General features: G+C 34.4%; 1 protein-coding gene across 9 annotated transcripts in view; it reads left to right on the top strand.

Moving 5' to 3' along the window:
- The first annotated feature begins 4365 nt into the window (after positions 1-4365).
- The window catches only part of LOC108358867 (uncharacterized), a 54715-nt gene continuing 46189 nt past the window's right edge, over positions 4366-12891 (top strand). For 4 of the 9 annotated variants that reach the window (XM_017610383.1, XM_017610375.1, XM_017610384.1 and 1 more), the window contains exons 1-2: positions 4474-4615; positions 5936-6216. The gene's annotated coding sequence lies outside the window, so the exon portion shown is untranslated. The other 5 variants (XM_017610380.1, XM_017610377.1, XM_017610381.1 and 2 more) reach the window with 5 other exon arrangements.

Genomic DNA, 12891 nt, shown 5'->3' with positions numbered 1-12891 from the left:
TTACTCAGCAAGGTTAATGAACCATCCAAATCGACTAGCGAGTGATCTTCTTAGCCCGAGATATACAAGAAGACTAAAAGCAAAGGATTTTTCCGATATTATCAAATAACGCGCAATATAATAAATTTCGATATCCGCAATATATCAATTTCGGCTCTGAAACTCGTCCTTTCCCAACACCAGTGTCGGTGCGGCTCGGAAACTTGTCCTTTCCGACCGAGCACAGCCTACTGGATTGTAATTACTTAAATATAGACAAGTGAAGGGGCGACGTGGAAACTTGTCCTTTACACTCGCCTAGGTAATGCGGCTCTGGAACTCGTCCCTTCAGACACCTTCCCAGCACGATATCCACGATCCTGCTGCTCGGAAGCTTGTCCATTCCGACAGCCGCAACAACCGCAATAAACATATATATATATGTAAAAAATAATAATCTAAGCATTGCGGCAAAAATTTTAAATTTAATGGTAGTTTGTAGGGTTTTAAAACTTATTGTTAGTTTCGAAAGAAAGATTCAACAAATAAATACATATTAGCTGCGTTCCTTATCTCCCAGAAATAGTCAGAAATAGTTCGAAGTAGCCAGATTTAGTCAGAAGAATTTTTGCTGTGAAAATATTGAAAAACGTCAAACTCAACTGAATTTAAATTAACGGAAATTAAAGAATACACGAATCTGAAAACTAAAAAAAAAAATTTTAAATGGAAGGAGGCAAAAAATAATTGATAGATATAGTAATTGTTTATCGTGCTTGTGTTAATGTGTTTTGTAGATACATATCTATTCTTATTTGACATTAGTTTTGATGTTGCTTTACTATTTTCCTGTTATACTCTTTTAGTGATCGCATTTGCTTACGCTCTTGCATTTTGACACTTTTCAGAGTTTAGTCAAAAAAGATAAGGAATGGACCTATTATGTATACAAAAAAAAAATATAAAGTGCGGTGAACAATTTCCTTTGTATGGGAGGAAATGCCTAGTACTATCAGCAAGAAAAAAGCGTTGTCAGGCAAACCAGAGGTACACTCAAACCGGAAGCTCGAAATAAGAATCAACAAAACACTCAATTCATAACAAAAACAAAACTGTCCCGGTATTGTAAATTAATTTTAAGTAAATAAAAACAAACGAAATTTTAACGTAACCACAATCGACTAGAAGGCCAGTGTTTTTGTTAAGCTGAATTTGGGTTCGGTTATACACACATACAAATGTATGGAGCACAGTCAGCGCAATAATTCATGATTCGATTAAAAATTTCAATTTGGAAAAGTGATTAATTTTATTTTGAACCCTAGTCTGGGCAGCCGCCAGTTCACAGCAGTGGAGCAGCTACTGTTCAACTGTTGATTTGTTAAATCATAATAGGTATATTGCTTACACCTGTATGTTATGTCATTGGGTTGGAGGGCTAAAGGGCTAACAATTGCCAAATTAACGCCAACTACTTAACAGCCAAATGTGAAGTGCATATACATACATAAACTAGTTATTAATTCCAATTGGCAATTTTGCATGTTGCATTCAAGAGCACGTGAGGAGGAAGACTTAAGCTTACTGGCGCCTCAGGTTTCTTTGACCTAAATTCAGGTAATATTTTTACACGCTGCATTTTTTAATTTAAAATTACGTTTAATAAAGGAATTAAGATTGATTTAAACCCCTGATGTCTAAGTTAATTCATTTTACTTGGTTGCCAAGAAACAAAACATAAAAACAAAATATTTATACATATATTTATGTTATATATAGGGTTACCATATGAGTCGAAGGAAAAAATCCGGACACTCGTAAGAGAACAAGTCCCCTTCCCGCAACGCATTTCTTGGTGGCGGTGATGCCAGCTTTTGTCCTTACGGGGACATCAACCAGCCGGGCAGAGGCACCTTTTCCATTAAGGGTCCGGACATTCCAGGTGCATTCCCTTCGTCGTAGTCCTTTAAACGTGTGCCGTGGTCGTCAAGGCTTTGCCTTGCTTTTTCACTGGAAGTGGTTTTTACGTGGCGGGTCCCAAGCCCAGTGCACAACACATTGCTGGGACGGAGGTGGTTTCGCAACCGAATACACGTTTATATAGCGAGACGCTTGCTCCAAGCAGTCACCCGCTTGCAGCCGAACCTACTGGTGAACAGACGCTACAGACTTCAGTGAGCCCTTAAACCGAATAAGTCGGAGTGGCCCCACCGAAGCTCCCTCTCTTTCTGCCGTGACCCAAGGCTCCACTCGGATTGGTTACCGCATCTCGCACATGGGTTGCTCACTTTGCCCAGAGTGCGCGAACGAGGACGCAAGAGTCGGGATTGAGTATAGCCATGCAACTGTAACTACATACCCAGCGCAACGACTATACCCCAGTAAATTAGGGACTTAAAATTATACCATCATAATCCTTGTTTAGTAGCACATGTCTTCTTATATATATTATAAAAAAAATATGAGAACAAAAGTTTTTTCTGAAATTTTTATAATTTTGCAATTCTTGAATGTCAATATTTCGCAAAAATAAGCTGATTTTAGTGAAATTGGATTTAGGTTACGTAGGTTATAATGAACAAAGTTGCATTTTCAATTTTCGTCGTACGTTTTAGTGAACTTTTAACTAATTTAGGAACAGTGTGATAATATAATAATATAATTCCCATACAAATCTAATTCTCCCTTCTGTTCCTATGAATTACTAAATTATTTAACAGAATGTATATTACTCCACCTAACAATATTAGTGACCTAGACGAACAACAGGAGCTGATGGACCTAAAAAATGTCACGAGCAAGATAAAAAAATATTGAATGAACTCGAACTCCGACCGCTGGGCTGTACAAGTATATATTAATTAGTGTTGGGAAGTATCGAGTATTTTTGAGGATCGAGTTCTTTGGTATCGATACTTTTAAGGATCGGGTATTTTTCAGAGTACTGAGTACTTTCTTTAAATATACACATGTTGGTAACATTTTCATACTTAGGGCCGTTTTCTCATCTATCCTTTAGATTACTGGCCACTTTATCGTCTCGATATACGAGTTTTCGTTTTCTCTACAGCGCATTAATTTCTCGAATTGATAAATTTTTGCTCACCCGATGCAATCTTTAAAAGTTTGTACCCAACTTCAAATTTTAGTTTGGTTTTTGTTCATGAGTCTGATATATTAGATATTTCAACCAAGGTTTTGGTTTTTTCTAACAGTTGCTCGTTCTCTATATTTGATTATATTGCATTTCCAACATTTGAAATTTTATGACGAATGTAGTGAAGTTTCACTCTTGTGCTGCCGTAATTACGGAATAACAAATTTATTTTTACCGGTAAGATAAGAAAACGAAAACACTTTAAAGTGAGGAACAATTTAACTGCCCTGTTAGTAAAGGCAACTTTACTGCTTACATTAGAAAACGGCCCTTAGTGCAGAAATCTCACAAGCTAGTAGAATTTTATTTAAACTAATATATAAAATGAATTGCTAACTGTACTGGGTACAAGTATTGTACTTGAAAATTATTGAACTGCAAATTGAGTACAATCCTTTCTGAATACCGTTAAATGCAAATAAAACTCAGTACATTTTAAGTCTATTTGACACTTAATACCGAGTACTTTGAATCGATCCTGAGTACATGTATCAAAGCGATTATTGGAACAGGGTATTTTTTAGTACTGACTACTTTCGAGTTATTTTGTGAGTACTGAGTTCTTTGAAGTACTCAGTATCGATACTTTTAAAAATCGGGTGCTGTCGATCCTTTTGAGAATCGAGTTCTGAGTACTTTTGGTATCGATACTGCCCAACACTAATATTAATGTAGGATATGCTTTCTGACGACCACAAATCCAAACGTGACCGTGAATTGTGGTGGAAACGTTGGACCAAATATTTCAATAAAAAAAATAAATAAAATTGGGCGGGAGGAAGTTCGCCGGGTCTGCTAGTAATTTGTAAAAAAAAGACAGCAATAATGTAGCATTTACCATTCAACGTGGAGTCGATATTGCTTGTGTGTGTACATTGAAATGTTCTTCTATTAACAATATCAGATTTGTAAACAAAATATCATTTGCTTGATATTCCACGTTATCTCCGGCTAAATCAATGATAATAAATAGTAATCTCAAAAAAATAGCATAAAATGGGAGACACAGCGGAGGGAAATACCAAATAAAAATAAACTTAAGTCAGACTGCTGCACTTACACAAAATCACCACCAAAACTGCTTAATAACTAGTTGGGAGAGGAAGTCAACTAATATGGCGAGAGCTTAGAGAAAAAGCTACATTTGCTGACAAAAATGTTGTACGCTTTTATGGCTGAAATTTATTTTAAAAACAGCGCATGCGTAGCTTATTTCAGCGCACCTCAACTTAACTCGCGATCAGCTGCACTTAACAATTCCAATCAATTTGCATGGAAGCAGTCAATTTTGCTCCATTGATATTCGGTGTCAGCAACTTCCAATAGCGGCGGTAATAATAAGCAACTGAACATTTTTTCAAGCCAAATGGCAGTTGGCCAATTGTTGGCCAATTTAGTCTGCGTTTGAGCAGCACTGCGTACGGTACACATTATTTGAGCGGTGTTTAGGTTTCCAGTGAATTGCTTAACAAGAAATGAGTAAATACATACAAACTTATTTGTTTCCTTAGTTGCGATACATACATACATAAATGTTGAAAAAATTGTGAAAAAATGTAGTAAATTTGTACGCGTTTCCGGAAATCTAATATGATTGTTTAAATAAATTTAAAAATTATGTGTTTTGAAAAATTTTCCTTAAACGAATTTCGTAATGCCAATTGCATATTTTCCACTGCCAGTAACTTTGAATGTTTTCTTTCGAATACCAAGTGAAATGAATAAATTGAGCAAAAATTAAGTTAATGTAAAGATAGCACAAAGATATTGAAAAGTTGGTGAAAATTAGGAAAGACACAACAACAAAAATACGGTCTATATATGTTAAAACTATTTATCGTAGTAGTGTATGCAATTTTTTGTGTTTTTTTTACCTTTTGCTTGCACTTTACAGCTGCAGTGCAGTATGCAACAAGATAAGTGTCTACGTACGCACACAAGCACAGCAAACGTACATATGTACAAGCATTTACAGCAAAAGCTAAGCCACCAACTACAAATGTACAGATACTCTACGTACTTATATATATATATATATATTTATATATACATACGTACGAATGTGTTCATATGTACATACATATCGTCGATGTTTTTGCAAAACCGCCTATCTTGCGACACCCAAATTTTACAGGGTTTTCTTTGAAGGCATTGCGTTGACAGGATGTATTTTATATAGCTATTATTTACCAAATCTCTGGTTTTAAAAACGATTTTAAGATTTTTATGCATAAATCTCAGGAGTTCAGGGTTACCAAATCTCATTTTTGCCACAACAGCGATTTAGGCTTTAGGATTTTGCAACTGGACGATGGGCGGTTTTGCAAAAACATCGACGATATATGTACATTGTACGTACATATTTAAAGCAGTGCGATCTGAAACAAGGGCGTGCTTTGGAGTTTTAGTTTCTTATTCAAACGCTGCTGTTGGTTGCATGCGAAACTTTATCCGATCATGCGCTTACTTTTGCATTTGTATGCATAAGTGCATTTCGTTGTGGTTTTCTCATTTCTTTTATTGACTCTCTTCATTTGTTCCAAAGCTTTTTTTCCACTGAACACATATTTCTGCCGCGGATTTTTGCTTGTGTGGTTTATAACTAGACTATATATGTAGGTAGATATGTATGCATTCAAGCATATATTTGAAGATACATACATGCGCTTGTGTATATAAATATCTTTATGATAAAATATAGATTTTTGTGCATAACAATATCAAATGATGCGTGCTCAAGTTTTTAATGCTATGTTATTATATTTATATTTTTTATTTCAAAAATGGTTTTATGTGTAGTAATACAATTTAATAAAATCGTTAATATAAAGAAAAAAACAGAAAAATGCTTGTTAACAGTGTGGAGAAGTGTTAAATAAAATTCTCACAAAAATACAAAAACACAGTGCAATAACCAGTCAAGTGAAACGAATAGCTGCTAAAAGCAACAACAGGAAGGGATTTAGGAGAAAAGCAAGCAATACCAGCAGTAGCAACGAAAGACTGAAGTAGCGAACTTGGATTTGAAATACTCATACCGTATCTACAAAAGGGTGCTGCTCATTTGAAAAAAATTTCAGGTAAGTTGAAAAACAAAACTTTGCATCCAACACAACGAATCAAAACAAGAAACAAACAACCGACAAGCGATGAAATCTTGCGAAACCTACCAAATGACACAATAGGCAAATTTGCATTCCTTCCGCCCGCCCGCTTGATTACCGAAACGGCCTTCAAACCAGCTGTGAAAATGCAAATTATTCGTAGCAAAATACGCTGTTCGCTGCTGCACTTGTGCCTGCATTACATATTTCTTACACAACAAATACAATAGTCAAAGAATACGAAATCACAAGTCGACACTGTTACATGTGTATGTACATACATACGCACTACATACACACTTAAGCATATTATATGCATGGCTACAAATAATTGCGTATCTTGAAAATTAACATTACTGCGGGCCCTTGCAACATACAAATTACGCACACATTAAAAGTTTCCAAATTTTTCAGGCATTGCTAATTATGCCCCATTGTGTGGCATGTACCAATCGCCCTTCACAACCAATTCAACTCTAAGATATTTTTCGCGGTTTTGTTCTTCGTTTAAACTTAACTTCAAATACCCATAGAAACGTGTTAGTTATGAAAAATTGCAAATTTTAAAGTCAAATATATGTACATACATACATACAAATATACATAAATATATAAATTCAAAATAAGAGATGCAATATTAAACACGTTGTAAATATCCATCCATGTCCGTACTTATTTAAGTGTGTGTATACTACATATTATGTTTGGCGTGGTGGGCCGCTGTTTTGTGTCAATGTGTGCGCCGGTGCCAACTGCTAGCAGCGCGTCATTATCAGCGTTGCCGCTTTGGTAATTTTTTTAACTTTGGTAATTTTTTTCCTACGTAAGTCTTTTCTCTTAAGTTTTTAATACTAACTTATTACTGATAAAAATTTAGAACTTTGAACCTTCTTACAATTGCACAAAACAAAAAATTTGCATCTTAAGACACCCAAAAATTGACGTAAAAATTTGACTTGACAACACAGAAATTTTAAACCCCAATGCCGCAACACTTTTGTATACCTTTCACAGTAGAGGTGGGGCTTCCGCCCTCTTCTCCGGCAACAAAAAAAGAGAATTCTCACTAGTAAGGCTTGTAATCCCTAAGCGTGTCCGAAGGAAGAAGCAAGCGCGACCAGCTAGTGAACCTAACAAAATGCATACTTTCAATGGCTTGGAAGAAGCTGGTATTGCATTAACTGGATTGAGAACCAGAGCTTCAGGCATAGGAGGAGTTATAGCTTGTGGCTCAGGAATTCCATGTGTCCATGGTTACCATGCCCGGCAGCTCCGCAGAACTTTGTGAATCCATTGACATAACGCGCTCTTACTCTGCTGCTATAATTGCAAATGCATTAGAATCCATAATTTTAATATGGACATGATGAGTATTTTTTTAATTCCTTTCCACTCTGTTTTCCTTCATTCAGCTGTCTTTGAAAAACTACTGATAGCTGGCAATGCTGCACATTTTTCCGCCAGGGTTGCAGCATGTCGATTTGGCGTTTTTCGTAACGTAGCTACGAATTAGGAATTACGAAAATTCGGGTTCTAGAATAAGGGTTTTAATATATGTTCGCAATATAGCAATTTAAAGAAACCACCAATTTTTCCCAATATGGCGGCTCGATCACAGCGCCTACAGTCACACAAATCAGGTTTTTGGATCACTTTTACCTGCTGGAACCAATGCTGAAAGAAAATAACTTTACAGGACTAATTACAAATTTGCCATTAAATACGAATGTGAGCCAATTATAAAATTGTAAAAGTAAATTTCGTCTATCGTTTGACGATGCATTTGCTGGTTTCATGTTTTAATTCATGTTTTGGTTTTAAGTTATATAAATACTTTGTGTAAAAGACTGTATGTTAAACACCTTTTAAATGTTTGTAAATATCTGAGCGATTTTTTTGTGTTGTGTTTTAAAAATATTTGTGAATTGTTATAGTTTGAACACATTGAAAAGCACGACCACAGCTGTAAATTGTTCATCTTCATTATCTAAATGCTTTGACGATGGTGATATGAATTTTTTGAACGCGGAGGAACTCATCTGCCGCTCGAAAAATATGAATAAATTTAAGCTGGCCACAATCCCAGTCGTGGTGTAGTTCTGTCGTCGCCAAAATAATTGTCTACATAAAAATACGTGGAAAAATTATTTTGCAGCTGGTCCATAGCTCGTCATTTTCAAATGGTAAAAAATTAAAAATCTTTGTGGCAACACTGGTCATCATAGTTATCAAAACCGCAAACGCCTGAAGCAACAGCATTGCCGCTATACACCAGTGGCAACAACACAAAACACTTTCGGCTCCGCCTGCTTTGATGCGCAACAAGAAATTGTAACAAATTTTCGCCAATTTTACTTTCAATTGCAACTCGCTTTCCTTCTCACTTACATTTGCTGTTTTTCTTGTAGTTACATACTTTTTTCGGTTAGTCGAGTATATAAAAAACATATGCACATGTTAATACCTATATTCAGTACCTACAACTATTGTTCTCTTTTTTTCAAAAGAGTTTTTGTTACACCTTTTGGGTCATCTTCCATTGTTGTTTGTACCTTACATAGGTGCCTTTTTGAATTCATTCGCATTGTAAAATATTTGATTTTGAATGCTTTTCATAGTTATACTTACCGTAATTTGATACGCTATTGCGTAAGGTCACGTATGTTTTTTATTTTTATTTATACATATGTATATATGTATGTGTGCATGTGTTATTGCAAATTAGCAATAATAACATTTTAATTGAGTAGTGAAATAATTTGCCGCTCAAAACTTTCTGTAAATATGTTAAAACTATTGTAAAATGCAAGCACAAACACAGATGTGGTTTAAAATTTAGATGTGCCGTTATCTTTTGCATTGTGTACACTAATTATGATTTATTTCCCAAAAATTATGTTAGGTACATTAAACCATACAACACACGTGTTCATATTCCAATTTTCTGCTTAATATTTCCCGTGTACAATTAATGGTGGTTTTCAATTATTACTAACATAAATCTAAAATAAGCTAATAGTAAAAACAAATATTTTTAAAGCAAGCTTTCTAAATATGAACCAAATTGGACTATAAATACGGGGTTTTCAAATAACTTAACTCCTGCGCCACCTATCGGATTAACGTATTCGGTATTTCGTATTACATTGTCATCGGGTTCTGAGCCAACTGTGAAGTTTCAAGTCTCTAGGTCATCGGAAAGTTGGTCAAAATTTGATTGCAAGATTTGCTCCTAGCAGACATACCTACATATATACCAAGGAATGAAACCGAAACCCAAACCGAAACCGTAACCGTTTAAAACCGTTTCGTTTTTCAAAACCGAAACCGAAACCGTAACCGTTATCTTAACCTAAAAAGGAACGATACCGAAACCATTTCAATCACAGGTTTCAATCGGTTTCCAGAAATTTACAAAAATAATAAATCAAAATTTCTTTGAAATAAATGATTTATTTAACCAAAATCAGCAATATTTTGCTAAAATTCTTGTTAAGTAGTAAATAAGTATGTCAAGGTAACTTTTCGCAAAAAGCTACTAAAATGGTGCCTAATAAATTAAATCTCCGATCTGGCATCGGTTATTTGGAAGAAGTCATTTTGATTTTCATTTTCACGTGTATAGTTGTAAAGGACACAGAAATGAAGGGGTTTCATTATTATGTAGTAAATATATGACGAAAATAACAATTATANATATATACAGAGTAATTTAAATTAATGCTTGTAAAAATAACAGAAGTGGCAGACTTATAATATTTTGTTAAAAACAAAAATACATATACAAATTGGAGATTGGTTTTGGTTTGATTCGTCATTACTTTACGTAAGAAAAACTTTGTACGTCAATTAGAGTTATCTATTTATGCCAAGCAGTCTTCCTAATCCCTTATTTAAATCTTTGGAAATATTATGGAAGATTTTCTAGTACTCACCACTATTTGAAGAATTTTGTGAGTTAAGTGGATTGGCCAGAAAATAAGAGGCATTTTGAGGAAAGTGTTATCCACTTTAATAAAAGCAAGAATGTCGATAAAGTCCCTAATACTAAGTGGTGCCACTCGTCGATTTATGAATTAATTCCTGCGTCTGCTTCAGCGTGAGGCGAAAATATAATGAATTATATGTAGACGAGGTATTACCGAAATTATTTAGCTTAAAAAACATAATGCTCAGCACTTCAAACCCAAAATTAATTAAAAAAAAAATACGCGAGAACACGATCGCTATATGTCGATTTTTACGGCACGAAAAGGTTATCTATTAATTTGGTATATATGGAATGAGGGAAAGCTAAATCGTGGTCATCCTTAATCGAATATATCTTTTTAGCAGAACAAAGGAAATTTCTATAAAATCCGTTCCCTGATTATTACAAACATATGGGCCAAATTTCGGAGTTATATATGCATCGGTGCACTTTTATTGCATTTTTAAGTCGTTTTTGAGGTTAGGTTTATATGGGAGGTATGCTTTAAAATAAATCGATTTCGCTAAAACGAAATGGAAAACACTCATTGAGAACATATTTTTAATGCAACTTGAATAATTATAATGTTTAAATGAAAGAAAATAAAAATTTTCTAAATTATAAAAATATTTTTTTATAACCCTAATGTCACTACACTTACAAAAAAAATCAACTTTCGTCAAATACTTTAAGAGAAAATGGGTTTTGAGAAAAATATTGCTTAAAAATATATTTGCTTATAAAAACTTTGAAAATTAAAATGTTTCAAAAAAATTCTCAGAATCCCCTTCACATCTATAAGCCTCTCTACCCACAAATTTTTCACGCAAAAATTCGAACTTGTCTGAAATCCGAGGTCCAGCTGAGAAATTTTCACCCAGTTATGAGTTGTTAACTACAATGACGACTCTCAAATATTCGCATACATTTACACAAAAGCCATTTAACTAGCTGTCGTTTGATACCAATATCGTACGTCCTTAATAGGTTAATTACCGTTCTTAGCTATATATTTTTTAATAGGTGGCGACTCTTAAAAGCACTAACATATTAATTTAGTATAAAAACCCTTTCGCTTGATGCCCATATTTCGATATTTTACTATCATATTTTCAGCAATAGATTTATAACTAGGTGGCAAACCTTAAACAAAAATTAAACGCAAAGCACATTTCTAGGTGAATAGCTTTCATTTGGCACCTCATTTTAAAATCGAGAGACCGGTGTAAATCTTCCGTTCTGCACAAAAAATAATAACTTTTAATAGCTGGTAACTTTACAAAAAAAAAAATAAGACGTTCTTCCTTGTACATCTATAGACCAAGCCCGTTTATATGACATATTATATGATTTTTTTTGTAATTGCGCGAACGGTGTAAGTTTTGTGATTTTTTAAGTGGGTGGCAGCCCTATTCAAAAAAAAAAATGTAACCTTCTTGCACTTTTAGAGGCCCCACCCTTTCATTTGACACCTAATTTTTTTCTAATACAACGAACGGTGCAGGTTTTATAATTAAAAAAAGGGGCAACCCTTTCCAAAAGAGTCGTACCTTTTTGTACGTTAACAAAAAATGCCTTCATGTATTTTATTTATACATAGTATATACATACACATATATTTAGATTTGATCTAACCCTGGTATTTGTATATTAGGGAGTTATTAGAATCCAGGGGGGCTACTCTGTAATGCGATGCGAAAGGCAAATACGTCGTATGTTATACGCTGTGGCGATTGCCTATCGCATCGCAATTCTCTTTCGCATCGCATTACAGAGTAGCCCCCCAGATAGGAGCTTTAAAACTATTAAATTCGAGTATACACAACTCTGGAATACTCGATTTGTACCTTTGACTTTTATTTTTGCCTGAAACGTTAAGTTTAAGATGTTACCACGGTTAACACGTCTTGTGAATACCCTCTATGTGTATGCATTTACATATATTCCTCTTAATAACTTCATTTTTTCTCGCTTATTTATTTATTTACGAAACACTCTCGATTTAATTTCGAATATCAATGGGACGGATGCTACGAGTATAAGTTCACTAACATAAAGCAAATAAACATATACTACAAGCTTAATATATGTAATTTGGCCATTGGATTAGCCACATAAAGACTTATTCAAATGCAGATTAAATATGTCAACATAAGTATGCAAGCAGGTTGGAAGACGTCACAGTTTTAGTAGAATAATAGATAAAAAAATGTTCCAACCGAATAAATTAATAAATTAAACGGGCAAACCAGTTGCTGGAAGCTGCAAGAACAGAACTTGGAAACAACACTTTTCTGAAATATTGGCCTACTTGTACATACCCTGCAGAAAATCTAACTAACCCAGAACTAGCGTAGAACTAGACCTTTTGCCGACAGTACTAGTTCTAGCTCAATACCCAATGAATGCATTCAACTGTTCAGTTTTACACGGCAATATCATTGACGGTGGCAATTGTCGCCCAGTGCATTACTTTGCCACTAGTTTTTAACCGGTTCCATTTTCGACAGTTTTTGATTGTATAAGAAAACGTTTTTAATATACGATTTTTGGATATTTTTCTCGTTTGTTTCCTTTGTTTTACAGATTCCATTTTAGGTACATAGTTTGTTAAAAAAAAAAATATTGTAAGCGGAACGCAAAAATTTAAATTCCTTAAATCTAAAAACTCACAATAGCCT

This window comes from Rhagoletis zephyria, unplaced genomic scaffold (genome assembly GCF_001687245.7).
Source record: "Rhagoletis zephyria isolate East Lansing unplaced genomic scaffold, Rhagoletis_zephyria_1.1 Rzeph_scaffold_00306, whole genome shotgun sequence".
NCBI classification, from domain to species: Eukaryota; Metazoa; Arthropoda; class Insecta; order Diptera; family Tephritidae; genus Rhagoletis; species Rhagoletis zephyria.
The sequence above is the reverse complement of the archived record's forward strand: the minus strand, read 5'-3'. Positions and strand labels throughout refer to the sequence as shown.